Below are 22,240 nucleotides of genomic sequence, written 5' to 3' on the forward strand. Positions count from 1 at the left end.
CGTTGCGTTTTATGCTACATGCACACCACACAAAATGCCAAAGGGCGTGATGATGAAATTCAAACAGTTTGGGATGTATCCTCTTTCGAGAAATGTAATAGTAAATGAATCAAGTCAGACGACTGCTGTGCTGTTCATTTTGATAGAAAAAGATGCTTCAAATTTAACGATAAAGTGAAACCATATGAGAAAACTGGCATTGATTTTTAAAAAAAGATCTGTGTTCAGTATATGGATTAACTTGAATATGATGGTAAGAATCTGAAGGTACTAAAGACTTGGTCATCTTTAATTTTACATTGTTATGATATTATAGTAAATTAAAGGGAAAGTAAAAATATTGTATACTTTTGATAAATACTTCTTCGTAGAAATTAAAAATCTATTGTATAGCCGTTACCATATTAACATGTTTTCAGGATATATGTTTTACACAGCATTTATAAATATAAAGTTTTTTTAAAACCAAGATCATTATATGTAGTACTCTTGTTGCCTCTACATCTCACTTTAAACTAGAACTACTGTTAACTTTTAGATTAAGTCATTGACATATGGTGGTCTATACAGCAATGAGAAGAGGAAGCATCTTTAAATCTATTACTGTCAATAGAATCTCTTCAGATTTACTGTAAGAACGAGTGGCGAATAGGAGAAGCATAAGCAGAGACTTGAAATCTGATAATGAACTTTTAATAGTATTTTGAAACGCAGTATCTCCATTCATATTTTTGAATCAGATGGTGGACATTTCTAATTCTACCAAATTCTAACACCTTATATATTATAGAGATTTATATTTGTGTATACAACAGATTTCAATTTTTGAACGGAATCTAAAACCACAAGACTTTAGTTGTAATATCGGAAATTATTTTTTTTAAATAAATGTTTTCACAACAGCATATTTTTTTTTGTAAGTTTTAAGTTCATAAAGCAATGAAAGTTAGCTTAAACTAATTCTTTTTTAAAATTTCTTCGGGTTGAATTAATTTTCAACAATTTTGATCCTCTATTTTGTCCAATTCTTTTAAATGCTATCAATTTTGTTTATGTTTGGTTGTGTACAACATGTTTATGGTCCTCGTGTTTAAATCGGATGATTAAATAAGCCCATTGCAATCCATAATTGTTCATTTGAAAAAGTTAATGACTTACAAAACTAAGTACGTAAAACTCTTAACAGATACAATTAATCATTTTTAGAAATGGAATTTAATCCACAGCACATAATTGACCAAACCACATCTTACCTTACTTATGTTATTCGTGGAACTTGTCGTGTATATTGAAAATATAAACCAACGTTTATCTAAGATTAATTTGATATTGAAAACATTGACTTATGAAATTTTAAAATAATGAAAGGACCCTACTCAACATATTACTTCGTTTGAATAATTCGAAGTTTTACACCAGAACATCAAACGAATCATCAAAACATATGTGAATAAGATGTTTATTTGTAGTTTAATTTGTTAAATACCTACTATTAGTTCATCAACTGCTCAAACTAATAAGGGACTTACATGTCGTTCCCCGTGGATATTGGAGTTCTAGTTCCCGATATCCATGGGAAACAACATGTTAGTCCTTCATTGGTTTGAGCAGTTGATTAACTATTAGTAGGTATGTAAAACTTATCTTTGTTTTCGAAAAATTAAGCAAATGGCCAGTATTGACCAGAACACATTTCATTTGACTTTTAAAAGGTTAGGCCTATTTCAGAAATGTGAAGTGTACATTGATTTTAAAAGTTATCAATCCATTATTAAAAATCTGTATTTGTGTTGCAATGTTTAGTTTTTTTATTCTAGTATTTGTCTTTATGCCTTTGTTTTATTTTTGTGTGATGTTGACTGTCTTCTTCCACAAATGTATTTTGATAGTTTAAACATTTCCATAAATCATTGACTATCTAATCACTTTTCTTAATTAATTATACAGGTGATCAATATAAACAGAATGGTAATAGTTGACTGCGACTGATAACTGAACTATCATCTCACTTTCAGGAATAAAAATAGGATGTAGAAAATGTGTTGAAAAGAAGTACTGTTATGAAAAAAAACAAAAACGATATCGTTTTATTATTTATTTGAAGTTATGTTGTGTGTGTTCATTATATTTATCTTCACACTTGCCTTGGAGTTCATATTTGACTATAGTTTATTATTTCTACGTTTAATTGGTTATGTAAGTAAATCAACATTTTTTACCTAGAAATTCAATTTAAATATGTGTTAATGTATTTAAATTGTAACGAATTATGTATTTTTTTAAACAAGGAATTTCTAGATTCATTGAATTGTTGCACAGATAAAATGAAAATAAAACCGGTATGACAAAATATGTACAAGATCTTTTAAATCATGCATATGCTGCTTTTTTTGTTTTCATAGACAATAGCACATATAGCTCGTGTATATGTATATATATTACTGCGTTCCAGCATGTCATGGAAAAATACACAAATAAGATTGCGTTTGGTTCATTAAATTTTTTACATTTAAATTTCTAAGTTCTTGTCATTGGTCGCCATTGAACTCTCGAAACAGTTGTTTACCGATGTTCGAATCCCATTCATAGTTTAAGAAGATTCAAATCAAGGTATCAAATGAAAACTGTAGGAATCACATGAACTCGAAAAGGAGCGACTTTGGACCAATCGACAGTGTAAGTATCTCCTGCTAATCATTCATAACTCATCATACGAATCCACTACATTTCAGAATTGGGAATAGCGTCAATCGATTAAATAAGAGATCACATGACTGTTCTGGTATATGACGATCGAAGACTGCGGAAATCATGTCGGAAGTCAGGTAAGAAGGTTGTATCGGTCAACCAATTCGTGTTGGCGTCCGTAAATAAGTATTGTCAATGTTAGTCGTTCTTCCTCATCACTCTGTTGGAAAATTTTATGTACGGAGTACCCTTCTAATACTTTAGTCTGTTTAGCGTGAAAATGCATGAGCTTAACGTATTTATTCAGATATGTATACACCATACGATGAGAAAAGACGGTATGTTACCGCTAAGAAATCGGAGATTGACAATTTGACAGTTGTTGAAATCAGCATGAAACAGACCTTCAAGTTTCAATTGTATCCTTCAGCTCAAATTCGATACCTTCGGGAATAGATGTGTGAAGCATAGATGAAATTATTCAATGTTTGGCTTGTTGTGTAAACGCAAGTTAGCGACCTTGGCCTTCTGACTAAAAATTCAAAAACTTTTCACAGCAAACTATTTAAGAATGAGAAGTACCTACATCATTTATTGTGAAAGCTGTAGAAATGTTACATGATTGAAAGAATTTGTTACGAGTTGACAATGTCTAGGTTCCCAGTATAGTTGATTGTATCCTAATATTGCATTCTATAAGCCAATCATGGCTCATATTTTTCCTGACATTTGATATTTTATTATAGCTTGGAGGTAAATACAACTGAAATAATATCTTTGGTAGTCAAATTATTGCGTCATTTAGTGTTAAAACTCATCAAATATTCCAATCTCAGATTTAGTACGCCAGATGCTTGTTTCGTCTACATAAGAATCATCGGTGGCGCTCCAATCAAAACAGTTGGACAGCCAAATGAAATTCAAATTTAAAGAGCATTAATAGCCAAAAGTTGTGAACAATAGGGGTAAGACAAACTGTCCTGCAATCATTATGGCATGCAACAGTTATTCAGATATTTTCATCACTGTCTGTGTTATTACTTATCAAAAATTATGACAAACACAAAATATTCATTAGGGGGGAAATCACTTCACTGAGTCTTAGTAAATTTCATAAACGCCTTACAATAGTTTTTTTTTTGCAGTAAAAAGTGTTGATAAATAAACCGAGCTTACACTTCAGAAATGTCATACTTGCAACAACAATTGTTTTTCTATCTTTAACAAAAATAAAAAAATTTCAAAGTTATCCAAACTTAATAAAAGACAAATTTACAATACAAATTTAAGGATATCTGATGATAAGAAAAATATTGACAACAGTGTGACAAAATGCTTTTGTGCTTTATGTAGATAACAAATTCTGTAGGAATAGGATCGTTCTCTCTAGGATTAAGAGATACTTTAATCATGCTGCATGTGTTTTCCCTAAAAACCGGCATTGAGTTGGTAATAGAGCCTTTCACAGCTACTTTGAATATAGCATTTGTAAATTTCGTAAAATAAATGAGTTACAAAATGCGTAATAAATAATCAAGCCAGATTCGCTGCCTGACAGCACCTATGGTACTTTGATTTTGTTTGATTCAAAATACTAATAACTGATAGTATTTGCTGTTAGTGATGAGAAGACTGTATAGAATCTTATTGGTGGAAAATGTTTGACAGACGTTTTCACTACACGAGTCATAAGAAAACATTCATTTAAGTAGTTCTACGCCGAAAGTGAAAAAATATATTTTATTTTGTTTAAACATTGACTCCAAGATTGACAAAACTTATAAATCTTATCATTTAGACAGTGGTTAAATTTTGAAGTCTTATATAGCATAAAATATAAGGAAGAGGTAGTAAAATTAGATAATTTAGAATGACTATAAATGAAGACATGTTAATGTCGAAAAAATGCTATATTGCCCAGTATTTTTGATTTTGGAAAAATGTTGTGAATGCCAACATTTTATTCAAGTTTCACTTACTTTATAGAAAAGTTCCTTTTGTAAATGACACTTTTCATTTTACAAAAGTGCTACCTATAACCATCAACAACAAAAAAAAAATGTTATTTCTGTGAAGGGGTTTTCCCGTTAAAATATATTTAAAACCATCAGATGCGCATATCACAATTTAAACTTCCGGCTCGTACTACATTTGTTGTCATTCCCTGCATGACAACAGTGTACAATTTCGACATTAAATAGGAAAGGTAATTTCGGCACTTTTATAATTATTTTTATTTTATGCATGCTATTACATACGTACGTACAAACAACTAGGTACATTTACAATACTGTACTAGTAATTGCTAACGACCATTTATCGATAAATGTATTCAATTGCAATAGAAGCAATCTCATTTTAATATTGACTTTCTGGAAATCCGACTAGAAAATTCAAGAAGTATCATTTTGAAATATGTAACTTCCTCTAGAGTATGAATAGGGCATTTTAAATACACATTTATTTCTGAATTTGTTGAACACATAAATATAAAACATGAAAGCATTGCTAATGAATAAAAAGATTAAATACCATATTATTTATAAAGATGATTTGTTAAAGAATTTGATAACCTCAAATATAAGGTCATGAATAATTGAAGATAATACGGATAAAATGCTTACAGGTATTCTGATTGGATTTTATAAGATCGCGTTCATTTAAGGTTATGTACGATAAATAGGACAAAATAAACTCTTTCACTTTTCTGTACTGGTAAAAGAATAGATTTTTCCGAGTTCGAAGCTTTTGCCATCGTACAATTTATGTAAAATATGTCATCGAATATGATACATTTTACATAAATCTTTAGTCTCGATATTGACGAAAGACTTGTCATCCTGTTTTAACAAACTAGGTAAAATTACAAGAAAAGCTCCCGTTGAGATTTTTTCTGGTTCCTGCAGAGTTGTTGACTATAATATTCCCAAAAGAAATGATTAATTTGAAGCTTTAGGAAAATCATGAATAGCATATTGGTTAATTAGTCATGCTTAGCCTATCATAACTAAATTACGCAGCTAATATATTAGGGTTTATATTAATTGGGTTATTGCTGTTCTGTATTATATCATTTGTTGTCATATGTTGCTATATAAAAATACTCTTCTTCTTTTAGAAAAAAGTACAAATATAAATGTTTTAAAGATGTTCGCTCCTCTTTTTTCAAAATAACAAGCTGTTTAAATTGAAAGTATATAATTTCGGAACTTTGAGCACGACTGAATTAAAATGTATTTCAGAAATGATGTACATGTAAGTAGTTTGCAAATGTTTGATGCCAATGGTGATGTACAAGAGTCCCCAGATTATATCCTATTCTTGGTACCAAGAAGTTTTCCCTTGTATCGACTTTGAAATTTAGTAAACTTTAGGGACATCTTTCAAACCTTTATAATAGTTAAATAACAGGTTTTGTTAGGATTTATGCTATAAAATGTACATGCTTGCTTAATTATACTTATAGATATTGACAAGATATTATTTTTAAATGCGCAAACATGGTTCATCAAATCTATTGGTTATGTAATCAATGATATAAAACAATTAGTTCTGAACATTAAGATAAACTATTGTCTTGGCTACAACGTTGAAAATTCTTTATGTTCATTTTGTTTAACAGATTTTGAACTATCTACAGCTTTGGCTTAAGATGTTAATAGGCAACGGATTCTGCATATTAGCATTCAATTTTGTGTCGTTCAACTGTGGAGTGTATGGTAAGTTATATGTAACTTTTGTTGAAGAGATATAAATGAGGAATGATAGACCGTATTAAGATTCTCAAAATTGGTTTACTAGTGGAGTTTGTATAAAAAAAGAAGTGTGGTATAAATGCCAATGAGACAACACTGCACGAAATCCTCGATTTACGTACCTATGCAAATATTTGGTAAACCTATTTAGGTGTTAAGCTTTGCATATGCTTTACATTTATTTGAAGGTGTTTGCCATTTCTTTACACATCGTAAATGTTAACATTTAATAGTGTTTCCATACTACAGGGCAGTTTTTAGAGACCGCGGTTTACATATCATGCAAACAACTATTCAAAACATCAATATATAGAAGTAATTCCAATATTTTGTATACGTATATAAAGTAACCGAAAATATCAACATTTAAAGGGGTCCATAAAACTTGAGCTTTGCCATGTATTTACACCAAGATAAATTTTGACATTTGTTACGGTCGCAAATAGTTGTAAAGTTTTTGTGGAGAATAACATTCAAATACCATAAGAAAAGAGAATATGCAAAAATCTTTACGTAGTGTGTAAATGTATTTGGAAATAAAGATATTTATCCATTTCGTTTCACGTATGGAAAGACATGTCATTTCTTAAATTTTACGGAATTTTATAACCTTAACAATTCAAGAACAAACATTAATCTTTGTGTGGGAATATAGAGACAACAAATATATAATAAACAATCATTTTTACATTGCTAAACGATGGATATGAAATGCATGTGGAGGTTATTATTTGCAAAAGTTACACCCCATAAAGAATACACAATAAAGACACATGTTTACAAATATTTACTGGTGTAGTGCAGCTTTGTAAACATCCAATTTTGCAATATATTTCGCAAGTATGCAATGATTTGTTGCACTGCATTGCTTTGTATACTTCGGGCAGGTATAAATAAAGATTATATATATAATTTGTTTTTCTTTAAATGCCGGCTCTATGCATAAATAGATGGGGGATATTAATTTATGAATATTTTTCAGTATTGTCTCGCATTTTCTTACTGTCGTTTTGTAAATACTCCTTCTAATTGCCTTTAAGACAAATTACCTAGTAGGTTTTGTTCTTCTTGGAAATGTATATCTTAAATGCTGCAGCTGAGTCTATCATGGATTTTTTTTGATTAGATTAAAATTTTCCGAAAAAAAATATAGAAATATATTAGTTCAAATGACTATATATTATATTGATATTGTTATACTTACATTTTTTTTAATTTTTTTTTTTTTAATTTTCATTTAATTTAATTTTAAAGATAAACATCAATTGCATTAAATGAATTTTATAAAACAAAAGTCAATTTCTTTTGTGCGAAATTCCTAAAATTAGAAATGTACTAAAAGTTCGATTAAAAATATTTATCCAAACTAGAATGAGCATGTCATTGAATAATATCGTTCACAAATGTTTGGATTAAATTGTAACTACACGAGTCGCATCCACTGAAAACTTTAAGAATGCAAGTTTACTACATTTACAGAGTATAGTCCAGTACAAAATGAATGATAACGTTTCAAATATCTATTATACCACATGCAGTGCACAATAGGATAACAATAAATTGACCAATCATAATATAACTATGTGTTATTAGTGACATACTGATCCACAATTAACAAATCACAATCTACAGCAATATGACAAAATTATCACATTTCAAATTATGCAATAATTTAGTAGAACAAGGAGGTTGAATTTGGACCCCTGTGTTTGGATTAGTATGGCTATTGTGTAAAGTCTATGAAATAAATGTTTCATTGTTTAAATAGCATCAAAAGGAAATACTTTGAAGCTTTATGTACGGTTCTAAATTAATTACCATATTTGTGAAAAGTCATGCCCATTTAAAAAAATTAATAATTTGCAAAAAGTCAAGGTTCTTCTGGGTTTATTAATTTATTTTCAAAGCTGCTTTTTAAAAGTTCAGCTGATTCACTTTCATCCTTACAGGATAGCTTTATTATGATTAAAAGTTGTGCATCATTTTAATTATCTTCACACAATATTACAGTGTCGCATATGAATAGAATAAAATAGAATAGTTTATTCACCAAATTAGGGCCCAGGAGGGCATATAACATACAACTATATGATTACACATTTTGACAAAACTAAATTATATGAACAACAGTACATGTAGTGTAAATAAAAGATAGACATTTTAAAATCAACCTTGACCCAAGTGCATCAGGAAGTTGCTGTGACCATTAAAAATAAAATAAAATAAACCTAACTATGCAACTACATTAATTTATAAATATTGGCTCATCTGCAATGGGTACCAAGTGTCGATGCTGAAAGGGGTAATCCCTACTTGTACCCAAAACAGATCAGTCAAAAACGCATAAAAAGTAGTTTTGAAAGATAATAAATTATAGCAGCGTTAAGAAATCTATGATAAACCAGCAATGAGCATCAAGGGACGGTGCCGCAGAATTTAAATCTTCTTATGCTCAGTGCAGGCCTACCAGAGTATAATAGTGTTTAATAAAGAAGCAAGTTAAAATTAGTTGCTGCAGATTACGATCTAATTATCTGTATCTTTTATATACATAAAAATTGCAGCTAATGTACAGGGGTCTTCCGTATTCATAATCCTAACTAATTTGTTATATGTATCTAAATGTTGAAAGTTTGGACATGATTTTAATATATTTTGAATTAATTCCTCTCTCTTAAGTAAATGGGTGTCACATTTTATTAGATAATGAACTTCATCCTCAACTTCACCTGAGGTGCACCTGGAACATATTCTGTCTTGTCGAAGAATACCCCGGTATCTATCAAATTCAATTTGTAGTCTATGTGCAGATATTCGTAATTTTCTTTGCTCAAAAGGATGTAAAATAGTTAAATAATTTTCAAAACCATCATTGTTCTTGAATATGTATAATGACCGTTTTATTCTATATCCCGTATACATGTATATGCAACAAACCTACAGAAAATTAAGTACTGGAACCAATTACTTGCCAAAGAGTCAAGCTGACAAAGACAACACTTTATGACCTGTACAATGATTGAAAAATAAACCATATTGTTAAGTCCTAAATTCACCCCATTACCATTTTATCGCAAATAAAAGTCGGGTAGACCATGGAGGTACTATACTTACTTGTAACTAAGTTAGTATAGTACCTCCATGGGTAGACCTTGTTAAGTTCAGGCGTGTTTGAGTTTACTGTTTTGTCTAAACAAAAGAATTGATATATCATTACGCTTCGGATTTCATTATTTTCATATATAAAGCCTAATTGTTGATAAAAAAAGCTTTAAAAATCACTTTATTAAAGAATAAATTATATGGGTCAAATGTCATGCTTTTGCAATGAGTCATTACGGCATGGTAGGTGTGTTCGAATGATACAAATGAAGACGTTTATCTACCTCAAATAAGCCAATTTTAATGTTTTGTCATACTGGTATTTTTTTGTTGGTAATAGTTTATCCATTTTTCAACAGTATAGTTAACCATTTTACCCATGCAAATGTACTATAAAGAAAAGTAGGAGATACCGTTTACTTGCACCCCCTTAATTTTCACCAAAAGCCCTTGCAGACTTTGCAAGTGGATAAAAAAAAAATACATATCTTCCTTTTTTCTTATTTTTTGTGTGTTTTGTCTAGGATTCTTGATCTTCAACGTCTGAACATTTCTAGTCTGCCCTTCGAGGGAATAATTAAATATATTTTTTAGTGTTTTAATGAACTTTCGTAAATCTACGAATCAACCAATCAGACAGTAATATTTAATCTACAAAAACAACCAAAGTAAATTATATGATGTGTAATAGAGAGCAGATACATTAATCTTTTTCGCAAATGCTTACCCTTCCTGAGCACCTACTTTCACTCCCCTTTTTTTTGGAGTTCGTATTGTTTCTTATTTATTTTTTCGGTTTTGTAAATGTCTTTTTGTTTTATGAGTCTTGTATTGAATCATTATAATTACGTTTTTAGTTAAAAAAAAACTAGAATATTCTTCCGTAATATATAAATGCTCTTTTTTCTTATAATAAATGTTTAGCCTTTCTTACCGAAATTTAAATCAAGATATAACCATTACCATGCAATGTCACCATTCAGTTAAAAAATGGCTTTGTCAATTGATTGAGTACATGCAGAAAAAGAAGAACTATGAGTATATCTTCCCAAAATAGTATGAAATATTTGCCACTGGGCATTCATTAAGACGTTAATACAAAGAGTTCGAAGAAAATGAGTAAAATACAGAGTTTACGCAAATAATTATACAGTTTTTGAAAAATTTATTTTATTGCAGTAAAATGCACCTAATAAGAAACAGCCTTGGTTGTAAGTGGCTTGTCACCAACATGTTATAACATCTTTTTTTCCACTGTTACTTTTATGTTTTGTTACTGTTTCACATTTGTATATGAATTTCAAGTTCTTGCCTCAAGAAAGGCGATGTCTTTTTAAATCTTAATCTATTTCAACTCAACTACCAAATAGTTTTCACTTCTGTGATCTATTTGTCAATTTTTTTTTGCGTGAGGGGTTCACGCTTATATATTGGTGAGTTTTTGGCTATTTCTATGGGCCATTCGATATCCTCGGTAGGACTATTCTCGGAACGTCTTGAACATTATCGATCATTTATACAGTAAGCTTTTTGTCAAAGTATAACTCGAATAATTCAAGCCCTTTCCGTGTCCGATTTTCTACCACACGAGTGTAGCCTTCGTAGATCAGCGGAATATAACGACTGAATTATTCGGGTTAGTGAAACTAATGCATAAATGAATATACATCGTTAGCATTTATAGCTGTTATATACAGATAAGATAATGATTATCGATTAATGTCCTATATCATGTTAAGTTAATTAACTTAGAAACGCATACGTTAAGTTTCATGAAATACAAGCTTTCTCCACATAGATGGTTTGAGGTAATTTCAGTTAATTGTAGAGATAACAAAGAGTCCGTCAATGCATAGAAAAGTAACCCGAAAAATTCAGCCGTTATATTCCGCTGATCTACAAAGGCTACAAGGAGAAAATCTGACACGGAAAAAAGGGCTTGAATTGTTCGAGTTAATAGCATAGCAGAAAATCTTTAAATTGGAATTATAATAATTCGTATCAAGGTTGCACATTTTGCCGTGATAATAATTTGAAGCATCTTGAAATTGAATTTTTTTTCAAAATGAAATTAACTTTCATTTAGACCTGGAATTTTTCAAGTAAAAATTAACCCTGAAATTGACTAAGAACCATTACAAAAATTTGTTTGATTCTTGTTTTGCCAGATTTCATAAATTTTCTTCAAGGTATTTTTTTTCAGCCGTGATATTACATGAATAGTCGGACTTCAAATATTGATTTCACAAAAATAACAATGAACTTATATTGTCATTCCTTTTTTGCCAGATTTCATTAATGTTCTTCAAGGTATATTTTTCTGTCGTGATATTACGTGAAATTATTTTGAAATGTGAAAGATTGTTTTTCAATATAAAATCAAAAACGGTAAGTAAACAATTAACGCGCCAGCCTCGAGTGCGGAAGGTCGTTTGTTCGAACCTCGACCGGGTCAAAACTGGGCAATTGTTATTTGCTGCTTCCCCGCAAAGCACGTGACATTAAGGAGTAAGAGCAACGAATGGTCGACCCAGAGTCAAATTATTGTGTCCAGGTAGGCTATCATGGTCCTCTGAAAAGTTATCTAGTGAGCTAGCACGTAATAAATCCTGCCTAGCGTTTATTATAATACAGCAGAGTTAGTATACATTTTTCATTATCAAGCTCTCGTCTTGAAACTGCATCTAACTTGCCACTGGACGTTAAAAATCCATCCATATATCCAATAAATTACGCTTTTAACAACGTTGCACTAGAAATTTAGAAACTAGTATATGAATGATAATAATAAAGAAGGGGAAACTATTTCATCTTTATGAAAGTGATGTTGTTAAAAAAGTGGAAACAAGCACGTGTGTCCACAGTACACAGATGTACCACTTGCACTATTATTTTCCATGTACAATGAACCATGAAATTTGATGAAATTTGGAACACAAAGTAGAAAGATCACATCTACTAGTATATAAACGTGTGTACTAAGTTTCAAGTTCATGAGACTACAACGTCATCATAAACTACCTTGACCAAAATCTTTAACTTGAAAATGTACTGTTTCTTACACTATCATATTTTCAAATTAAGTGAAACGTAAAATTGGGGTCATAAACAACTATGAAAGACCTCATTATAAGGAACATGTGTACTAAGTTTCGGTGTTGTACTTCATCAAAAACTACCTTGTCCAAAATCTTTATCTGGATCCGGATCGGAAGGATGAACGGACGAACGGACGGACAAACATCAGAAAGACCGACGCATATACCAGCAAACTATCGTAGTTGAGCCTATTTTTTTTTTTGCATTTTAAGTAGAAGTCTGAGTGCTTTGACGTCTGACAACCCTTTTAAAACTTGTTCGAGCCGTATTGATATCTCTAGTGTCTGACAGTGTTTTTTAAGACTTGCCAACTAACTGGTGCAGATGACTTTCAAATTGTTGCGCACGACTTTCTAATGCAGGCATGCACGATAATTAAAAATGGAAATACATGTAAGTCACCACAGTGATAACTTAAATAGAATCATTTATGTGAAGAGATATTGTAAGCTTTCCACTTTTTATTTTTCGCACATTTGCTTTCATAAATGATTCGGCTGGTGAGAATTTATGGGTGACCGACTTAAAGAATACTAGAAGAATACCGCGCGATCGCGGTTTAAATGATACTTGAAATGTTTATGGTTATATATAGCACATCCCTTCATCGTGCAGTTGGGTTCATGTCAGTTCTCAAACTGTTGTTTGTGCTGACGCATGATGTTGATCAAATTTATTAGTTTGTATTTATGATTTTAATCGTTTGCATTACATTGACTGTTATTCTTTAATAAGGAGTTTTTATATGAATAAGAAGATGTAGTATGAGTGCCAATGAGACAACTCTCCATCCAAGTTTTAATGTCCATTTGATAGCTTCTGTTTTTTTAGTGGTGCCATGCAGTTCTGTCTCTGTGCAACACATGTGCCCCGAAAAAGGAGGAAATAATTGGTAGAAGAAGAAGACTTTCTCGTACTCTTTGATGATTAAAACATTTTTTCAGTGGACAGGTGCGAAATTGTAATATTTCTTTTTTTTTTGTGGTATGAGCTTGATAAAGTAATGTGAGTTGATAAAAGTTGGTGCGAGTGTGTGTGGTGCGAGTTGGCCGTAGGCCGAAATTCATTAATTGTATTTCCGCATACTTAGAAAATGTAGACGGGAGGGAACCAGCTACGGAACAATATTTGTTGGTTAATTTAATCAAGCAACACCGATAATTAAAGCAATTAAAGCTATAAAGTATATTATATACACTTACTGTTTATAATTATATAATAACACCAGATCATCGTCGGCTCGTAGACAAACCGACTAAAAAATTTCAGTCTACACATTTAATAGACTAGATGTCTTTCCTTCATATTCTCACTTTTCTAAACAGTCATATAACTTCTACGACCTACATGTCTATAACCACATTGACTGAAAATTATTTTGAATGTTCCGTTATTTACTGAACTGAACTGAACTTTATTCTCATAAACTAAATACAAAGTTGAAGAGAATTATACATTTTACATACATAAATATTATAACATGCATGTGTGAATTACAAAATATACAATTTAACTGAGGACTGACTTTCACATTAATGATTTTAATAAATTTGCACAGCTTTTCTAGTTGTATAGCATTTGTGCAATTGAACAACAGATTAAATTTACACGTATTTGGATATTTCCAAAAATATTCAGATAAGAATTTTTTTCTATCAGCTTTCATACTATGACATATCATAACGTAGTGGTATTCGTTGCCAATATCATTAGAATCAATAAGATGGAATACTCTATTGTCTCTCGTAATACCTTGCCATCTTCCCGTTTCAATTGGCAACCGATGACTACCACATCTAAATTTGCACAGAGTATATAAATGGTTAAATGGTAAAATATTAAGATAGTTTTCAAACTTAACTTCTGTCTTAAAAATTCGATAATATAACCCCTTTGGGGATATACAGATATTTGACAGACATAACTGTTTATATTGATCTTGTAATTTGAGTTCTACACTTTTTGATACCCATTTATCAGCAAATTGCATATGCCATATATTTGACATTCCACAACTGTCTTAAATGTTTTTTATATATACATGTGATATACTAGCCACTTGTTTTGATTTAAGAAATCTCGTTTGCAAAGTTTTGAAATATGCAGTTGACCGGCAAAAATGTCTTGCTCACGATTTCACTATTCACTGGCAATTATCTAAATCAATACACAGACATTCACTAAAGGTAATAGGTAAACATGCCGTTTTTTTCAACCTTTGCTGGACTTACAAAGGAGTGGAAACAAAATATTTAATAGGCGTTTCTACGGGCTAATGTTTTGTATCATAGGAACAGGTTGAATATTTCATATTTTCCCTTAATACTACAACTTGTTTATTAAACTTAGTAATTATCTTACAAATTAAAAAAATTAGAAAATTCAGAATAAGGAAATGGATGATAAAAAACTCAATATATGTTGACATAATTTGTATTATTTCTGTGTACACACATCTGGTAATAATATGCCAAAAAGATCAGTGCAATTCACATCACCATGGGGTACATCTTTGTCCAAGACAAAGATGTACCCCATGGTGGTGTGAACTCCTGCATGGTTTTGTCTGGTTATCATAATAAACATTGCTCTATTTTTTTACAATGAATGTTTTTTTTATGTAGCATTTTTGGTTTATGAACAAACTTGGCATTCTTTTAATCATGGAAGTATCCATGTTTTAATTATTACATGTATCAATATTTTCAAAAGTCGTTTAAATGAAAAGACATTAAACAAATATTTTAAATAATATGTTCATTGAAATCAAAACAAACATATTCTTGACATTCAGAGGTTTACCCTAGATCATTTTTTTTTGAAAATAAATAACATTATTATGCAGGAATGCTCTATTGAGTCTTGGTATTTAAACTATCATATTAAAATTGTACCGTCTTAACTAATTCTCCGACGGTCTAAAGGGATATTCCTACTAAAATAGTCATAAGGTAATGACACTATAAATGCTCCTTAATAGGCCCCAATGTCCAAGCAGTGTATGATTAACCACAAATCTAAAAAATCTAAAACATTGGTCTTAATCAGTCGAGATTCAAATAAATCATTGACGCTACAACAATGTAAGTCATATGCACATCACACATACTGGGAATAATTTTATTGGCTCAATCTGAAAGACATGGGCCATGAATTTTGAAAGTATCTTAGATGGACTTAAACATATCACGGCCTAAATTTTTATTAGTTTTCAAAAGTGTAAGATAAATCCAAAAACAACGTTTATGTTAGTTTTCACTACCTATTGCAAGTCACAATAACTATTTTAATTTATTCTATTTCAATTACTTGACGTTTTGGAATTTTATTTTATTTTGGGGTGGGGGGGGGGGGGGGGGGGGGGGGTTATGGGGTATATCAGGTAATCATTAAACCAAAAGACAATGATATGTTTAAGAAATTAAAAATAGTTGAATATGTGGTCAATTTCCATAAGGAAAATCGTCTTCAAAAATGTGCAAAACCTTCCAAACTTTAAAACCAACGAACTAATTTAAACACAATGCATATACATATCATTTCAAAGAAATAAAATAAACTATATGAAGTGTACAAAAATAGATGTTTCATTTACGATAGTTTGTCTACCCTTTCAAAGGTATGCTTATTTTTGGCTTTGGAATACTACGCATATCATACCAAATTTATAACCTAAATATTAATCATTTAAATACAATGAATACGCCTGTAAAAGTTCGTAAATTAAAGTAAATTTACACATATAAACAAACACATCAAAAATGTTGAAAAATAACCACAAGATTTTAAATAATTTTGACACCTAGGCAAAGAAATAGTAAACGTCAGTATCTCATAACTGCGCATACTATAAAAATATATTGTGCAAATACTTTTTTTATATGATATATATACCTAGGTAAAACATTGTGAAAAGAAGTGGAAAATTTTACATATATATCCAAACGAAAGAAAAGACTATACATATAACCGTTATGTTTAGAACACTTAAATACCTATGGAAAGCAACGATAAACCATAGTCTCTAAAACTGCACATACCATAATAAATATATTGTGCAAATACATATTTTTACAGTGCTATGCATACCTCGGTAAAACAATGTAAATAGAAGGTAAAATTTTACATATCTATCCGAATGAAAGAAAAGACTACAACTGTTATATTTAGGACAATTAAATACCTATGGAAAGCAGCGATAAACTGCGGTCTCTAAAAACTGCGTATACCACCGTAAATAAAACCTACGCACATTCAAATTTATTGATGTAGTAGAACCTATGCAAACATATGCAAATATATGTATAATCTTTATATATATTTTCGATACTTATAAACTAATGCAAAGATAAGGGTTCCATGCACAAAATATTTGCGCAAATATTGTGTAAATGTAAATGCAAGCTGTATTTTGTATGTCACATATAAGTAAGTAAATATATGAGGCAGCAAAGGAGTTATTTTTATCAAATATTTGCATATGTTTGCAAATAAATGTAAATTCGCCTTTTCGTGTAGTGCAACTGTCAACCAGAGTTCATATGACGTGCATATAGGCAGCTATATATCATTGTGATGCCTACAACAATGACAAAGATTTGTTAATGACACAACACTATTTTTGTAATGGAAGCATACATAATTTCAAGAGAACAACAGGGGAGAGTTAACTTTTACATATTTGTAGGCAGTGGTTTATACTGCACAAGAGTATTCATTTGAATCCTGGTGGTACTGTGGAACTTTGAAAAAAAAACTATAATTTTCTGCAACAATTAAATCATAAGTTATAAAAAGAAATATGTAGCTTATAATTTTCTTAATGTCTTAAATTGGCCTTTACAATTGTAATAATTGTAAATTTTATATAATAACAGTAAGATACTATTTTAATTTTGAAAATTTATAAACAACTTAGTGAATGAGTTCTGCCAAGGATAACAATACTTTATCTACGAATAATTTACTAGGTTTGGATTGGCCATGGAATTGGAAAAGGAAAGATAGCACATGCTACACCACGTGTTTGGCAGCATTTAACACAGGTGCAGTTGTTGCAATCCCATTGGCAATACCTGCATTAGGATTTGGCGCCGCAGGTGGTGTTGCTGTGTTTCCTGCTGCTCTTCCGATAGGAGTTGTGAATGCCGGAAACTGGTTTGGGACAATGAAGTTGTTATCTATTGTTTCACAACTGTGTGCAGCTATATGCGGGATTAAAGAAGAAGGTATTTCTTATAAGACAATAAAAACATAGTCATCAAACTGTTGAAAATATATAAATGAAAAAAATGTTACAAATAGAAAACAAAATCGTCAAATGCTGCGACTTGAATATTCACTTGATCACAAATTTGCTTGACCAATCTTTTAGCAGTTTGCCGAAAACAGTTTTCTTTACATACAATTGCTGTCCATTAAAAGAAGGTCGAAAGATACCAGAGGGACAGTAAAACTAATAAATCGAAAACAAACTGACAACGCCATGGCCAAAAATAAAAAGACAAACAGACAAATAATAGTACAGATGACACAACATAGAAAACCAAAGACTAAGCAACACGAACCCCACCAAAAACTGGGGGTGATCTCAGGTGCTCCGGAAGGGTAAGCAGATCCTGATCCACATGTGGCACCCGTCGTGTTGCTTATGTTATTATCAATCCGGTAAATGGTCTAATTTTGTAAGTCACATTCGTGAAAAAGTAGGGTATTGTAGTTACGACATAAGGAACATATCCGATATCATCTGTGAAACGGTTATTCCATAACGGTCAACCAACTCGTGATGGCGTCCGTAAAATTTACGAAGGGATGAAATCAACTTCACCATTAAACTTCGTGAACATTGTAATTCATATATTTACAAATGCGCCTCACAATTATTTACATTACTGAAACCGGGAAGTTTACATTTAGTTTATTACTATCCTTTTTATTTACAGACCTAAAATGTAATAATTTGCCACTGGGCGTTAAGCAACCAACAATCAATCAATCAATAAAATGTAATACTCACAGAATCAACGGAATGAAAGGCTTAGATGAAAATCTCATAAAAGCTGAAAAAGTAAATAATATAGAAAAATGTGAAGGGCTATGCAACGATGAAAAAGATTGCAGAGCCTTCCGATATCTGTCGAAAAATAGCTTATGTTTTGTTTACAATCTACAACGACATATTGAAGATGATATCAATGAAAGCCAGTTCTATGTGAAACGTTGCGTTTTATGCTACATGAACACCATGAAAAATGCAAAAGGACGTGACGATGAAATTGAATCAATTTGGGAAGAATCCTCTCTTATAGAATGTGAAAATAAATGCATTAAGTCAGACGACTGCAGAGCTGTTCATTTTGATGGAAAAAGGTGCTTCAAATTTAACGATGAAGTGAAACCGTATAAGAAAACTGGCATTCATTTTTCAAGAAAGATATGTGTTCATTATACTGATTAAAATGAATATGATGGCTAGAGTATGAAAAAGCTGAAGAGGTCTTGGTCATGAATTTTACATGATTGTATAGTAAATACTAAGTAAAATAACAATAAAAAACCGAACTCCATGGATCATTTAAATCGGAAAGTCCCTTATCAAATGGCAAAAAAAAATATCAAAAGCTCAAACACATGAAATGAATGGAAAACAGCTGTCATATTCCTGACTTGGTACAGTCATTTCCTTATGTAGAAGGGAGACTGAAAATACAATTTCCTCTTGATTAATACATGGTAATTGAAATTTATTGTATAGCCGTTACCATATTATCATGTTTTCAGGATATATGTTTCACACAGCATTTACAAATATATTTTTTTTTAAACCAAGATCATTATGTTTAGTACTCTTAATGCCACTAAATCTCCCTTTTAACAAGAACGACTGTTTGCTTTCAGATTAAGGCATTTTAAGTTTTACACCAGAATACCAAACGAATCATCAAAACATATTTGAATAAGATGTTTATTTCCATGCAGTTTAATTCGTTAAATACCTACTATTAGTTCATTAAATGCTTAAATAAAAATCGTGCATATTCGGGAAACGACATGTTAGTCCTTTATTGGTTTAACCAGTTGATGAACCATTAGAAAGTATATAAAACTTATCTTTGTTTTCGAAAAATTAGGCCAGTATTGACCAGAGCACATTTCATATGACTTTTTAAAAGGTAATTTCAGAAAAGTGAAGTGTGCATTGATTTGAAAAGTTATTAAACCATTATTAAAAATTTGTGTTTTTCTTGCAATTTTTAGTTTTTTACTCTAGTATTTTTTCTTTTAGCCTTTTTTTTGTGTGATGTTGACTGTCTTCTTCCACAAATGTTTTTTGATAGTTTAAACATTTCCATAGATCATTGACTATCTAATCACTTTTCTTAATCAATTATTCATGTGATCGATATAAACAGAAGGTTATACTTGACTGCAACAGATAACTGAAAGATTATATCACTTTAAGGAATAAAAATAGAAATGTAGGAAAAGTGTTGAAAAGAAGTACTGTTATTAAAAAAACCAATGTCGTTTTATTATTTATTTGAAGTTATGTTGTGTGTTCATTATATTTATCTTCACACTTGCCTTGGATTCCATATTTGACTATGGTTTATTATTTCTAAATTTTATTGGTTATGTAAGTAAGTCAAATTTGTCTCCTGAGAAAATTATTCTAAATATGTATTAGTTTATATAAATTGTTAAGAACTATGTATTGTTTTTAAACAAGGAATTTCTAGATTCATTGAATTGTTGTACATATAAAATGGAAATAAAACCGGTATGAGAAAATCTGTACCAGATCTTTGAAATCATACATATGCTGTCTTTTATTGAGATAGAAAATAACACATATAGCTCGTGTACATGTACATAAATTATTGCGTTTCTATGATTGAATATCAATATCAAAATATCTGAGGTAAAGTCGTATGTAATAATTGAACACCGTAAGGTATACATATACAAATTACGGTTTAAATTAGGCAGTGAAGGAACTATATTTGGTTTAGTGTCCTACAGTTAGTTTTGAAACTCTATCTTCTGCTTGAAATTCTGAAATAAATCGCAGCAAAAACATTAATTTCAGCTAGTCGCCCATCTTCATGGTTTACTGAATTCTCTTTTTGGGCTAGTTAGTATTAGATACATTTTGTTTTTTATGGAACAACGTAAATGTTTAAAACAATTAGAAACCATGAAATTATAGATTTTTGGTGTATTCTGTGTAAGTGCATGAATGATAATAATAAAAAATAGACTGGTAAAGAGTGTATGAGAAATCCAATATCAAACTATGAAGATCATACCATTCATTTATTTTAAAAGAAAAACTAGCGTTTGTCATGGGAAAATGCACAAATTAGATTGCGTTGCGTTCATTGAATATTTATCTTTTAAATTTCTAAGTTCTTGTCATTTGTCGCCATTGAACTCTGGAATCAGTAGTTTACCGATGTTTGAACCTCATAAATAGTTCATAGAATATTCAAAGCAAAGTATCAAATGAAAATTGAAGGAATCGCATGAACTCGAAAAGGAGCGACTCTGAACGCATCGACAGTGTAAGTATCTCCTGCTAATCATTCAGCATCCGTCATACGAATCCACTACATGTCAGAATTGGGAATAGCGTCAATCGATAAAATAAGAGATCACATGACTGTTCTGGTATACGAAGATCGAAGACTGCGGAAAAACATGTTGGAAGTTAGGTTAGTTGAAAATCTTTCGTATTGGTCAACAAATTTAGGTTGGCAACCGTTAACAAGTATTGTCAATGTCATTCGTTCTTCATCATAACGCTGATGGAATCTTTTATATTAGGAGCACCCTTCTGGTAACAAAGTTTGTTTAGCGAGAAAATGCACGAGCTAAACGTATCCATTCAGATATGTATACACCATACGATGAGGAAAGACGGCATGTTACCGGTAAGAAATGGAAGATTGACAATTGGACAGTTGTAGAAATCATCATGAAGCAGACCTTCAAGTTTCAATTGTATCCTTCAAATTCGATACCTTAGGAAATAGCTGTGTAAAGCATAGATCAAATTATTCAATGATTTGCTTGCTGTGAAAAAGTAAGTTAGTGACCTTAGCCTTCTGACTAAAAATTCAAGAACTTTTCACAGCAAACTATTTAAGAATTAGAATTAACTACATCATTTATTGTCAAAGCTGTTGAAATGTTACAATATTGAAATAATTTGTTACGGGTCGGCAATATCTAGGCTCCCAGTGTAGTTGAGGGTATCCTAAAATCGCATCCTATAAGCCAACCATGGCTTATATTTTTTCCTGACATTTGATATTTTTGTGATAGCTTGGAGGTAAGTACGACTGAAATAATATCTTTTGTAGTCAAGTCATTGTGTCACAGATATTAAATATAATAAGACCTTATCACTTTGTCCCTCAACTTTATGCTTGTGACATATAGTGTAAAAACTCATCAAATATTTCAATCTCATAATCAGTACACCAGATGTTTGTACATAAGAATCATCAGTGGCACTCGAATCAAAATAGTTGGACAGCCAAATGAATTTAAAAAGTTAAAAAGCAGTAATAATCGAAAATTCCGAACGT

General features: G+C 30.9%; 1 long non-coding RNA gene across 1 annotated transcript; it reads left to right on the plus strand.

The window, feature by feature from the left end:
• Positions 1-4,826: 4,826 nt before the first annotated feature.
• Positions 4,827-20,463, plus strand: LOC127720021 (uncharacterized). The gene is made up of 4 exons (XR_007990583.1): positions 4,827-4,894; positions 6,311-6,407; positions 17,615-17,872; positions 18,590-20,463. It is a non-coding gene; the product is annotated as an uncharacterized LOC127720021 (long non-coding RNA).
• Positions 20,464-22,240: the final 1,777 nt, after the last annotated feature.

Source organism: Mytilus californianus, unplaced genomic scaffold, assembly GCF_021869535.1.
Source record: "Mytilus californianus isolate M0D057914Y unplaced genomic scaffold, xbMytCali1.0.p SCAF_11, whole genome shotgun sequence".
Lineage (NCBI taxonomy): Eukaryota > Metazoa > Mollusca > Bivalvia > Mytilida > Mytilidae > Mytilus > Mytilus californianus.